The following is a 13881-nucleotide window of genomic DNA, read 5'->3' on the forward strand; positions in this document are numbered from 1 at the left end:
GGTGGCACACTGACTTAAGTCGAATACAAGTGGCCAAAATTTGTGTGCATGTTATAATAAGGATTCACTTAAAATAGTACGTGAGCGAACAGAGGGATCAATTGGACTGTGTTCCCGAGCAGTAGCGAGATGTGTGAGGTAAGATACACCGATGGCGCTTTTAATTTTTCTTATTAATTTGTTTGTTTCACCCTCTGACTGGTGGGACCCAATGTACTACATGGAGAGAGGTAAGGTGACTAAAGCTGCATTATTTCTGCACCACTGTTGATAGTCTTACCACCAAAGCCACATGACACGATTATGATTGAAATCCCAATGACTCCCACACACACAAAAAGAAAACACGGCATGCTTGTCACACGAATGCAGGAATGTATAAAAGGTTATTTTCCTCTCGTTGAACATAACAGGAGGGTTGTGTAGCTGGTTAGCCTGTTCGCTCACTCTCTCGCCCTCTCCCGCTGGAGCCTCATCGCTTGTAGTTGCTCTCTTCACACTCTCTCACCCTCTCCAGATCTAAACAAGACTTCGTTGGCCTCTCTCTCCCCTCACTACTGCTCAAAGAGCCGGCAGGATCCGTCCGCCGGGAAGGGAAGGAGGCTTAACGCTGTCACCGTCGGCGAGGGACTACCGGCGCAACTGTTCACTTTCCACCCAGCGGCGGCGCGGGAGGGCCTTCGACCCCTTCTTCTTCGTCGTCGTCCCGTCGCCCACCGAACCACGCCCCAAGAACCTTAAGGTATAATTTACTTACTCCACATGCATTGCTCTAGCTACATGTATACCATGAATCTAGGATGTGGTTCAAAGAGGAAAGGAGTGGGGGAAAGTAGTGGGAAAAGTTGTATATAGCATGAATCTAGGACGTGGTTCAAAGAGGAAATGAAGGGGGAAAGTTGTATAGCATTAATCTAGGACGTGGTTCAAAGAGGAAAGGAATGGGGGAAAGTAGTGGGGAAAGTTGTATCGCATAAATCTAGGACGTGGTTCAAAGAGTAAAGGAAGGGGCGAAAGTACTAGTTCAAAAAGGAAAGGAAGGGACAAGGTTGTAGAGTTTGAGCAGGACTAGATTTGCTGCGCTCACATAGGGAAAGGCGTCTAAAGATAACAAAACTGGGACCAACACAAATATGCTCCTTGGTTGCTTGTTCTTTGTTGCAACAGACTGTGCATGACCACAGTACATCGGTAGATGCACATGGTGCTGGTGCGTCCACTGTCCCGTGCAACTCATTAGCTGTTGTTAATCTAAGGCCCTGTTTGGTTAAAAACTCCCTAGTCCCTACCTGCTGGGTTCCAGGGGCTAAACATGGACTAGAGGTTATTAAATGACATGCTAAGAGACCATGTTACCCCTAGTAATGAACTAATAGAGATAAGGTGCGATGCGTGGCACGGGAAACTGTTGGAAAAAGTCCCAAAAAGACTCCCTCGGGGTCTTCTTTCTTTAGTCCTAAATGCCCACTTTTAGTCCCTAAAAGTCCCTCCTCTTTGGTTTAGATGGGACTGACACGGAGTTTTTTTAGTCCCTACACCAAAATGTCTCTGTAAACAAACACCCTCTAATAATGCCGCTGGAAAATTGATGCAATGCCATAGTTAAAAGCAATTTACATGTTTAACGAATTTTATTGTTAATATAATCTTTATGTTAATATTAATCAATGACACCGTTTGAGAAATGCTACTGTCTTGCTTTCTTTCCCATTTAGATAAGGTAGATGCTTCTTTTTGTTGGCTTCTGTGTCATCCACCATTATTGACCACTAATTGTTTCCTTTGCACCTCTGTGTAAACAGGGTTATCTGCTTCACCTCATTGCCATTGTGACCTTTTGTTGCACTGCACAAAACACTTTTGTTTTAAGAGTATTTTGTGCAGTTCAACCAAAATGTCACACCGAGAACGTTGCTTGATTGCTTGATCTTAGTGGAACTGCACAAGAGGAGATCTTACTTCCTATCCATTAAGGCGAATTTGGTTTAGATCTTCTTCTTGTGAGTTGTTTGAATTCCGCATCACGAGAGGTCAGTACTAGCCTTCTTTCACATGATTCTGCGGTGTGCATTCATATGTTGTGCTACTTGTACGATAATGTTGCTTGATTTTAGTGAACTGCACAAATGGAGACAAGACTTCCAATCTGTATGTGCACCGTAATATCCCATTGAGGTAAGATAAGGATATTTCACAACTGCTGGCCTGTATTTTGCCACTTTCATCAGAAAATTAAGTTTACTACTATACTTGTGCTCCCTAATTGACATGCCAAATCTTACATTGAAGGTGAAGCTTGTTTGCTATTGAACCAAGTGATGAAGGGGAAGAACAAGGGGAAGAAAAACAAAAATCAACTCCCGGTGCTGTCATGAAAAAGTGGTATTGTCCTTGAGAAGTGCTTCATCTGTGCTATTTTAAATATTTCCTTCCCTTTTTTCGAGCAAACAGTGATTCTAGCATTTAGTAGTCCTCTTGTCTTTGCACAACAGGATCATCTTCCTCTGAAGAAGAATACGGAGTACGTGAAGTGACTAGTTTCGATTATGCCAGGATGAAGAAGCCCTGTCTATCTTATCATCAGAAGGAGTAGTTGAAGGATGGTTACATTACTCCCCACAAGACCAAACAAACTTCAGCTCAGAAGGACTGACAAAATCTCCATTTTTTGCTGTGATGCGCGAGTACAATGTTGTTCTAGGATTATTTCTGGTGAGTTCCATTTTAATAAAAGTGTGCTCTACATGGGCCATGTATGTGCCTCTTGAAACTGTCAATTCATAGTACAATTTGCTCTATACCAATCACTTTTTTGTATTTGTGCAAACAGGGGTGCTCAGCTTGATTTCAATGGGAACTGCACAAAATGTTCATGAATACATCGAATCATTCATTTCCACCACAAGAAAGGAGGTGCCGATAAGTTCAAGGCGTTGCAACATATAAGGGCGAAATCATACAAGCTACACGCGAATTGGTTGATTTTGGTGGAACTGCACAAAAAGAATAGCTGGTTTATTTAGCATGAGGTGCCATGTCAATGTCCGAACTGATGGCAAACCCCGCCCATTCCAAAATCGTATGCCTTTGATATTTTGGAATGGGACAACCATGTCAAATTTTGCTCATTGATTTTAGCAAGACATGCATTTGATATTTTCGAATGGGACGCCCTTGCTGTCAGCAGTGTCGATCAATTTTTTCTTTATTCTTTAGTTGTGAAGTAAATATTGCCTCTGACATGTGAGTCGCTGAGATGCATAATCATCGATTGTTTTGAATGTTCTCTATGAATTGCCAGGCCTGTGTGTTTGATTGCAATGTACAGAAACGCTAAAAACCTGCTCAAACTCTTTGTACTCTTTCTGTTCGTTTTTACTTCGCACATTGTGAAAGTGCATACTTTTTTGTATAAGATTGGTCAAAGTAGAGATACTTTGACTGCAGACAAAACTTGTAGGCAGACTAGAAAGGACCAGAGGGAGTACATGTGAAACTGCTGCAAACGAGGTGATCACCCTGGGAATAATACTAGTACATATTGTTTTGCATGTTCATCCAATGCCAGTGATACAGGAATTCAAACTAATCGAAATAAATTCATTCATACACGGTCGGATTTCATATAAACATGCCAGATTTCATTACATTTCATACATTCTTCAACTAAAAGGGGTGCGCTGGAGGTATAATTAATTAACCGAAGCTACCCACCTGTGTCTCGTTGAGCCGAACAGAAGCTTCAGTGACTTAACTGCAGGTGCAGTTGCGTAACTGACATGTGGCCTGTTGGGCCCACGTGTCAGTCAGCCAACTGCACCAGCAGTTAAGTAGAAGCAGCGTTATTCTCCAGCAGAACTCCCCGACTCCACGTCATCGCCAAGAAGCTAACCGGCCGTCAATGGTCAACCCGCCTAGCTTGGCTTCAACAGGAGGGTAGCAGCGGTGGCCTTACTTGGACTCGAGCAGCAGCGACCTACCGTGTTCTACTCTTCCTCGTTTTCTGTGTGGCGCGGCCTCGTTGGCAGCGGGGCAGGGCCTCGGCAGAGCCGACGATGTCCTCTGTCTCGTTGCCGGCAGGCGGCGCCTCAGCGGAGCGGTGGAAATCCTCCCCCGCGTTGCCGGCAGGGTGGGGCCTCGGCTGAGCCGGCGATGTCCTCTGCCTCGTTGTTGGCGGGGCAGGGCCTCGGCGGAGCCGGCGGTGTCCTCTGCCTCGTTGTTGGCGCCACGGGGCCTCGGCGGAGCAGGGCCTCGTCGACGCCAGCAGAGCGGGGACTCGTCGGAGCCGGCATTGTCCTCTGCCTCGTCCTCGGTCTTGCCAAACAGCGCCTCGCCCGCTTCATCGCCCTCTTTGCTAGCCTCTTTGTAGGCGGCCGCAGCCTCCACCACCCGCATGCGCTCCCGCCAGCGCTCGAGGCGGCCCTTGCGGGCGTAGCGGTACGAGTCGAGCAGCGCCTCCTGCTCCGCCCGCTCCGCGGTGATCTGCTCCTCCGCCTGCAGATGCTCCTGGAGGAGATGGTGGTTGTAGGAGGCGTCGGCCTGCGCCTCCTGGAACTGCTCCTGACGCATCTACCTCACATTATCCATATATTGGGCACGGGCATCGCCGATGGTCATGGTGCAATGCACCGGCGAGGATGGCGCGGAGGAGGGGGTTGGCGCCGGATCGTCGACTACCATGTTCTTCATTGGGACGTCGTCGTCCTCCGGCTGCCTGCCGGCCAGCCGGTCGGTAGCAATGACTGCCATCTTCTTGTGGTCCGTCATCCGCCGTCCCGAAGAGCGCTAGAGCGCGAGGAAGCCATGGTGGGCAGTAGTGGTGTGGATAGGAGAAAGGGAACGGATGCGGATGACTGCGGCTATGGCCGGCGCAACAGTTTATATAGCAATGGTGGGCGGGCGGAAGGACAGGCGTGTGGCGCCGGAGTAGCCGCCTCGGCAACCGCGTATCATTAATGTGGGCGGCAGATGGACAGACGGACGACACTTGTGTCGTTTGAAGGCGGAGCAATCACCTGCACTGGGAAGCGGGGCGGGCCGCGCTGACTGTTTCGGGCGGAAAGCACGCGCGAGCGAGGAGATGACTTTACTTGGAGAGGATTACAATGGGGACCCACCATGTCCATAGCCTACGTACGCAAGTGCCTCCTTATTATATATATATATGTATAAAACTATACTCCCTCCGTCTAGGTGAATAAGTCGTATTAGAAGGTGCATCACGACCTAGGTGCAAGCAGATTGGTGGAAAAGAAGAATATTTCTCTCTTCTAAACACAACATTTAATCACATCAGTTAAGAGGATGCCTTATTAGCTACCCATGCAGGCCATCATAATTCATAGCATGCAAAGCGCTTTTATTTCTTGCCTAATAACCGCATGGATGTGCCGCATGCATTGGTCCTTGCCCGAGCAAAAAAATGAAGGAAAGGGGTTTCCACGGGAGACAACGAGGCAGAGGTGGAAGCACTTGCTGGAGTTATTTATTTTGCTTCCCCTGGTTTCCTGACATCACGGTCCCACACCATTGTCAACCTATGTAGTACTAGTCAATAAATGAGAGAATTGCACAAGAAGCGGCCGACAGCTGGGACCAAGCAGCTCGAGCAGTATTTGTGTTTTTGAGGTGTGAGCACTGCAGAGTTTTTCGATGTTTAGCCCAGATATTAATTTTTCTCCTCTGAACAACAACGAAAACATCGTTGCAGGTATTAACTGGGCAGGTTGTGGCCCGTCTAGCCCAGGCCAGATATCCAGCACAGATATTAATTTTTTTTCAAGCTGAAAATGGCTAGCCCAGCTATACTTTTTTAGGAATACCCAGGCAAGGTCAAGTTGTTATTCTACGCCCCGCTGGGCTGCAAATCTTTCCTAGGAGAGATGCATTAGGCTTAACAAGAAAATGGGCTTTAAGAAATAATAAATGGGATGTAATTATAAAAACTGGGCAGTAACTATAAAAAAATGCACCAAACACGTGATTACTTTATTAAATATTATTTTTGGATATTGAAAATTTTAATTTCATTAATTGTTGCGAGCGCAATGTTTCGTTGGATTTTTACGTAATATAAATTTATATTGACATTGTATTTAATCTGACTAGAAATTTCGGATAAAAATATTTCGGATCCCATCAAAATGTGGGAAATTTTATTGAATTCTGTTTTGAACGGTTGGTTGAAATGGGTTGTACTTTTAACAAACTATAAATGGGTTGTAGTAAATTCCATTAGAATTCAAAAATGGGCTACACATTCTTACAAATATCAAATGGGCTATAAGTTCTCGGCCACACACTTCTGGCCTTACTAAGTTGACGCGTCCCCTGAAAAACAGAGTTGACGCATATGCAAGGCTTTATCAACTTATAGTCAACACACGGTTCTAGCAGCAGTGGCCGTTTGATGTCCATCCAAAAGATGACGTGCTTCTTCTTCAATCTCGGATATTCTTGCTTCACCCGCCCAAAAAATGATTCCCCCCTGACATCTAGGGTGCACCGTTTCGGAAGCTGACCTGTGGGCCTACTAAGTTGACGTACCAAGGGCTTTGTCAACTTAGTCAATATAAACGATTCTAGCTGAAGTGACCGTACGATGTCCATCCAACGGCCGTAGTGCTTCTTCAACCTATGGTCTTCTTGCTCCAGCCGCCCAAAGCAGCGCCGGTCGCGCCGCCTGCTCCTGCCTCCCGTGGCCGGTTGTGCTGCCGTGGAGGCCTCACTGCCCCTACTATTCCCACCGCTGGCCAGGCCCTGCGGCGACGGCAGCCTCACACCGCAGCCGAACGAGTGAACCCTCATACTCCTCTCCGCGTGGGCGTCCACTGCCGCGTCTTCACCGGCTCCGCGTCGTCCCCTTCCTAGGCCTCGCCGTCGTCCACCGCCCTGGTGCTCTCGGTGCGGCGTGGTCAACATGGAAGGAACGACTTCCATCGGACGTGGACTGTACGTGGAGAGGCTGACAGCTGGGTCCACGACGGCAGCAAGGAAGTGCCTCCTTATTACGCGGAAAATAATGATTCCTCCACCTGACAGCAGGGACCCATCGGACGGGCCACCAGTATTTTGTGAAAAAAATAGTTTCCCCTAACAGCTGGGACCCACCGGACGGGCCACCGTATTTCGCGAAAAAACGTTCCCCCCGCTGTCAGCTTGGACCCACCGGAAGTGCCTCCTTATTACGCACAAAAAAATGAATACTCCCCCGGCTAGCTGGGACCCACCTTGCTGGGAGGCTGACTTGTGGGCCTACTAAGTTGACGGGGATGAAGGGCTTTGTCAACTTAGTCAATCTGAACGATTCTAGCTCCAGTGACAGTACGATGTCCATCCAACGGCCGTAGTGCTTCTTCAACCTCTGTCTTCTTGCTCCAGCCGCCCAAAGCAGCGCCGGTCGTGCCGCATGCTCCTGCCTCCCGTGGCCGGCTGTGCTGCCGCAGAGGCCTCACCACCCCCTACTATTCCCACCGCTAGCCAGGCCCTACGGCGACGGCAGCCTCACACCGCAGCCGAACCAGTGAACCCTCGTAGTCCTCTCCGCGCGGGCTTCCACTGCCGCGTCGTCCCCTTCCTAGGCCTCACCGTCGTCCACCGCTGTGGTGCTCTCCGTGCGGCGTGGTCAACATGGTCAAGGAACGACTTCCATTGGAAGAGTACTGTACGTGGAGAGGCTGACAGCTGGGTCCACGACCACAACACAGTTTTTTTGTGATTTGCCAAGTAAGTCGCTCTGTCAGGCATGTTGGGCTGCAAATCTTTCAAGACGAGGAGAGCTTTCATTCGGCTGGCCGAGAAAATGGCCCATCAGTATTGAGAAATGGGTTGTACATTTTTAAAACACATCAAACCAGCAATTAGTTTCAAATATCTTTTTTTTCATTTCAAGATTTTAAATTACATTAATTTTTATGCATGGAGAATTTGTTGGATTTTATATTGATATACATTTATTTTTAAAATCATTTTGAATGTGAGTCGAAATTTCGGGATTAAAAACAGTTCAGACCGCACCGAAATATGCAAAATTTCGTGCAACAATATGGGCTGTAATGCTAACAAAAAGAATATGGGCTCCAAAAAAACCTTAAGAATTAGCAAATGGGCTGTAAATTATTAGAAATAATGGTAGATGGGCTGTATGCTGTTTTCCACAGATTTGAGGCTTTCCTAAAAAAAGGTTGACGCACAAGCACTGACTATTGGATGTCCATCCAACGGCCGTGCTTCTTCAATCTCTGCTCTTCCTACTCCAGCCGCTCAAACAAGGGCCGGCGGGACTGCCTACTCCCTCCTCCTCGCGGCCGGCTGTGCTGCCGTGCAGGCCTCACCGCCCGACCGTACTCCCATCATTGGCCTAGCCATCCCTCTACTCACCCACACCTGCTGTTATTCTCCGGCGATGGCAGACGAACCAGTAAACCCTTGTACAATCGTACTCCCCTCCGCGTGGGAAACAACTGCCGAGTCTTTCCTGCCTCCGTGTCGTCCCCTTCCTAGGCCTCGCCATCGTCCACCGCCTCGGTGCTTTCGGCGCGGTGTGGTCAACGTGGTCAAGGAACGACTTCCATCGGACATGGACTGTACGTGGAGAGGCTGACAGCTGGGTCCACGGCCGCAACAAGGAAGTGCCTCCTAATTACATGGAAAATAATGATTCCTCCACCTGGCAGCTGGGGCCCACCGGACGGGCCACTGTATTTCGCAAAAAAAATGTTTCCCCCTGACTGCTGGGACCCACCAGCTACATCTTCGCACGTAAGGAAGTGCGTCCGGGCAAAAAAACGATTCGCCCCATGATTGCTGGGACCCACCAGCTACATCTTCGCAGGCAAGGAAGTGCCTGACAGTCAGGACCCACCTGGTCAAAGCGTATGTAGCGTTGTCATTCTGGTCGCGAACGTGTATGTACATACTGGTCGATGTAGAGTCGCACACGTGTCGTAGTAGAGGCGCGCACGTAGCATGTACACGTATGTGTACATATGGGCGGGGTCTCGAATGCCTACTCGCGCATACGTATGGCCATGGCTCGTGTACATTGCTGGGTCAGAATGGAGAAACAATGTCGTCGTCGTGTTCATGGGGAGGCAACAGATTGCGTCGTGTTCATTGGGAGGGCTTGGACGAAACAGGCGATGGAAACGAGGCCTGGCGTACCGCAGAACGAAGGAAACGACCTTGTGTTCGACCGGCCACGTTCGAAATGGGATCCAGTTCATCGGGAGGGGTCTGGCGTACCGCAAAATGGAGGAAACGGACCTCCTACGGTCGAAACGGGGGACTTATTGATCGGGAGGGGTGTGGCGTACCGCAAAACGGATGAAACGGACTTGTGTTGAAGCGCTACGGTCGAAACGGGGGTCCTGTTCATCGGGAGGGGTGTGGCGTACCGCAAAATGGGACTCCATAGGATACTGTTCATCTCCACCGTCGACCCCCTCCAGCCTCCACGAGCTACTGTTCATCCACCGTCGACCTCCCCAGCCTCCACCTGCGACTGTCCATCCACGAGCTCCTGTTCATCCAGCCTCCACCGCGCGCTACTCCACCGGCTACTGTTCAACCAGCCCTCTCCACGGGCTCCTGTTCAACCACCCCTCCACGGGCTACTGTTCATCCTGCCCTCCACCATCTACTGTTCATCCTACCCTCCACGGGGTGGTCCTATTCATCCAGCCCTCCATGGGGTCCTGTTCATCCAGCCCCAACCGGCTCGATCGATCGGGGTCCTGTTCATCCAGAGGCAACACCACGGGATCCTGTTCATCCACCCCCCCCCCCGCAATGCTCACTGTTCATCCAAAGGCAGCATCGATCGGCTTCAGTTAGCAGTAGTAGCGAAGGAATCGCTCGATCGGGTTCAGTTAACAACCATCGATCGATCGCTCGGGTTCAGTAACGCGTAGCCTGCAGTGCAATCGCCCGGGTTCAGTTAGAGCCCAACGCCTCACTCGGGTTTAGTTAGAGCCAACGCCTCGCACACACGCGCGTACGTGCATGAGAGAAACGCGCATCGCTCGGCCCCCGACCTCCCACCATAACCGGGAACTCCCCGAAATTTTCCTCCCCCTCGCTTCTACCACGGTTTTTTCCGTCATGGACGGCCCAAAGAATGTCATGCAGCTGCGTCTCCGTCCCGCCCAGGACAAAAAGCCCATTTTCTGTCATGATTTTTTGTCATAGGAGTAGGAGCCCACCACATCTATGATGATACCGGGTTTTGTCAAAATTATCATCATAGAAGTGTCATATGTATGACAGGAAAAAAATTCGTTCGGCCCAAAATGTCACGGATGTGTCTTTTTTTTGTAGTGCGTAGAGGCTACCAAGGATGGAAGGATGAGAGTGCGTATAATCCATGGACTCAACATTAGTCATAAAGAACTCACATACTTATTGCAAAAATCTACAAGTCATCAAAAACCTCGGTACTACGCGCATGCTCCTAGGGGGATAGATTGGTAGGAAAAGACCATCGCTCGTCCCCGACCGCCACTCATAAGGAAGACAATCAAATAACACCTCATGTTTCAAATTTGTTGCATAATGTTTACCATTCGTGCATGCTACGGGACTTGCAAACCTCAACACAAGTATTTCTCAATTTCACAACTACTCAACTAGCATGACTTTGATATTATTACATCCATATCTCAAAACAATCATCAAGCATCAAACTTTTCTTAGTATTCAATACGCTCATACGAAAGTTTTATTATTAATCTTGCATACCAAGCATATTAGGATTTTAAGCAAATTACCATGCTATTAAGACTCTCAAAATAATCTAAGTGAAGCATGAGAGATCAATAGTTTCTATAAAACAAATCCACCACCGTGCTCTAAAAGATATAAGTGAAGCACTAGAGCAAAATTATAAAGCTCAAAAGATATAAGTGAAGCACATAGAGTATTCTATCAAATTCCAAATCATGTATGGCTCTCTCAAAAGGTGTGTACAGCAAGGATGATTGTGGTAAACTAACAAGCAAAGACTCAAATCATAAAAGAAGCTCCAAGCAAAACACATATCATGTGGTGAATTAAAATATAGCTCCAAGTAAAGTTACCGATAGAAGTAGACGAAAGAGGGGATGCCTTCCGGGGAATCCCCAAGCTTTGTCTTTTAGGTGTCCTTAGATTATCTTGGGGGTGCCATGAGAATCCCCAAGCTTAGGCTCTTGCCACTCCTTGTTCAATAGTCCATCAAATCTTTACCCAAAACTTGAAAACTTCACAACACAAAACTTAAAGTAGAAAACTCGTGAGCTCCGTTAGCGAAAGAAAACAAAAGACCACTTCAAGGTACTGTAATGAACTCATTCTTTATTTATATTGGTGTTAAACCTACTGTATTCCAACTTCTCTATGGATTATAAACTATTTTACTAGCCATAGATTCATCAAAATAAGCAAACAACACACGAAAAACAGAATCTGTCAAAAACAGATAGTCTGTAGTAATCTGTAGCTAGCGCAAGATCTGGAACCCCAAAAATTCTAAAATAAATTGCTGGACGTGAGTAATTTATATATTAATCATCTACAAAAATAATTAACTAAATATCACTCTCCAAATAAAAATTACAGCAGTTCTCGTGAGCGCTAAAGTTTCTGTTTTTTTACAGCAAGTTCAACAAGACTTTCCCCAAGTCTTCCCAACGGTTCTACTTGGCACAAACACTAATTAAACACAAAAAAACAACCAAAACAGAGGCTAAATGATTTATTTATTAATAAACAGGAGCAAAAAGCAAGTAATAAAAATAAAATTGGGTTGCCTCCCAACAAGCGCTATCGTTTAACGCCCGTAGCTAGGCATAACAAGCAAGAATAGATCTAGGTATTGCCATCTTTGGTATTAGGAAAGAAAAGAGCAAACTTGCTATCTATAGAATTAATCCTTCTATTTTTGTAAAGCACATGGCTATTAATGGTAGAATAAAGATTAAGCATGTTACGGAAGTTTGTATCTAGGCTAGCCTTTATCTCTTTAATAGATTCATTTTGGTAGGAGAGCAAAAGAGATGTAGATTCAACTTTCTCATTCACGGGGTGCCCAAATATAGTTTTCATTTTTTCATAAGTGTCTACGACATCCCCTTCAAGTAAACCTTCTTCAAATATAGAATCTAAGACATGCTTAAAAGAAGAAGGAAGGGCAATATAAAAGCTTTTTAGGTAAACTTCAATTTGATATTGAGGAACATAACTAGCCCTGATCCTTAATAGTCTATACCAAGCATCTTTCAAAGATTCATCAAGTAAATAACGAAAAATTCCAGAATCATATTCATCAAAATTATTAAGACTCTCATCGATAACTCCGGTAGGTTTTTCCATAGTATCCTTATTTATAAGTTTAGCGAGGATAGAGGGGTTGTCCAAAGTACTAAAACTCTGGAAAGAACCCCCAACCCTTTTTGATTCAGACATAGCGGAAGAAAGGCAAGCGGAAAGAGAGAGAGAGAGAGGGCGAATAAAACGGCAAGGGTGAATTGGGGGAGAGGAAAATGAGAGGCAAATGGCAAATAATGTAATGCGGGAGATAGGGATTGTGATGGGTACTTGGTATGTTGACTTTTGCGCAGACTCCCCGACAACGGTGCCAGAAATTCTTCTTGCTACCTCTTGAGCATTGCGTTGGATTTCCCCGAAGAGGAGAGGATGATGCAGCAAAGTAGCGTAAGTATTTCCCTCAGTTTTTGAGAACCAAGGTATCAATCCAGTAGGAGGCCACGCACAAGTCCCTCATACCTACACAATAACAATAGCTCAACACAACCAACGCGCTTAGGGGTTGTCAATCCCTTCACGGTGACTTACGAAAGTGAGATCTAATAGAGATGATAAATAATTTTTTTGGTATTTATGGTATAGAGATGCAAAGTAAAAAGTAAAAGCAAAGTAAAAGCAAAGCAATAATAAAGTGATAGAGATTAATATGATAACAAAGAGACCCGGGGGCCATAGGTTTCACTAGTGGCTTCTCTCAAGAGCATAAGTATTCTATGGTGGGTGAACAAATTACTGTTGAGCAATTGACAGAATTGAGCATAGTTATGAGAATATCTAGGAATGATCATATATATAGGCATCACGTCCGAGACAAGTAGACCGAAACGATTCTGCATCTACTACTATTACTCCACTCATCGATCGCTATCCAGCATGCATCTAGAGTATTAAGTTAAAAACAGAGTAACGCCTTAAGCAAGATGACATGATGTAGAGGGATAGTTTCATGCAATATGATGAAAAAACCATCTTGTTATCCTCGATGGCAACGATACAATACGTGCCTTGCTGCCCCTTCTGTAACTGGGAAAGGACACCGCAAGATCGAACCCAAAGCTAAGCACTTCTCCCATGGCAAGAAAAACCAATCTAGTAGGCCAAACCAAACTGATAATTCGAAGAGACTTGCAAAGATAACCAATCATACATAAAGGAATTCAGATAAGATTCAAATATTATTCATAGATAGACTTGATCATAAACCCACAATTCATCGGTCTCAACAAACACACCACAAAAAGAAGATTACATCGAATAGATCTCCACGAGAGAGGGGGAGAACATTGTATTGAGATCCAAAAAGAGAGAAGAAGCCATCTAGCTACTAACTATGGACCCGTAGGTCTGAAGTAAACTATTCACACTTCATCGGAGAGGCTTGGATGATGATGTAGAAGTCCTCCGTGATCGATGCCCCCTCCGGCGGAGCTCCGGAACAGGCCCCAAGATGGGATCTCGTGGATACAGAAAGTTGCGGCGGTGGAATTAGGTTTTTGGCTCCGTCCCCGATCGTTTGGGGGTACGTGGATATATATAGGAGGAAGAAGTACATCGGTGGAGCTTCGAGGGGCTCACGAG

This window comes from Triticum aestivum, chromosome 1A (assembly GCF_018294505.1).
Source record: "Triticum aestivum cultivar Chinese Spring chromosome 1A, IWGSC CS RefSeq v2.1, whole genome shotgun sequence".
In the NCBI taxonomy this organism is placed as follows: Eukaryota; Viridiplantae; Streptophyta; class Magnoliopsida; order Poales; family Poaceae; genus Triticum; species Triticum aestivum.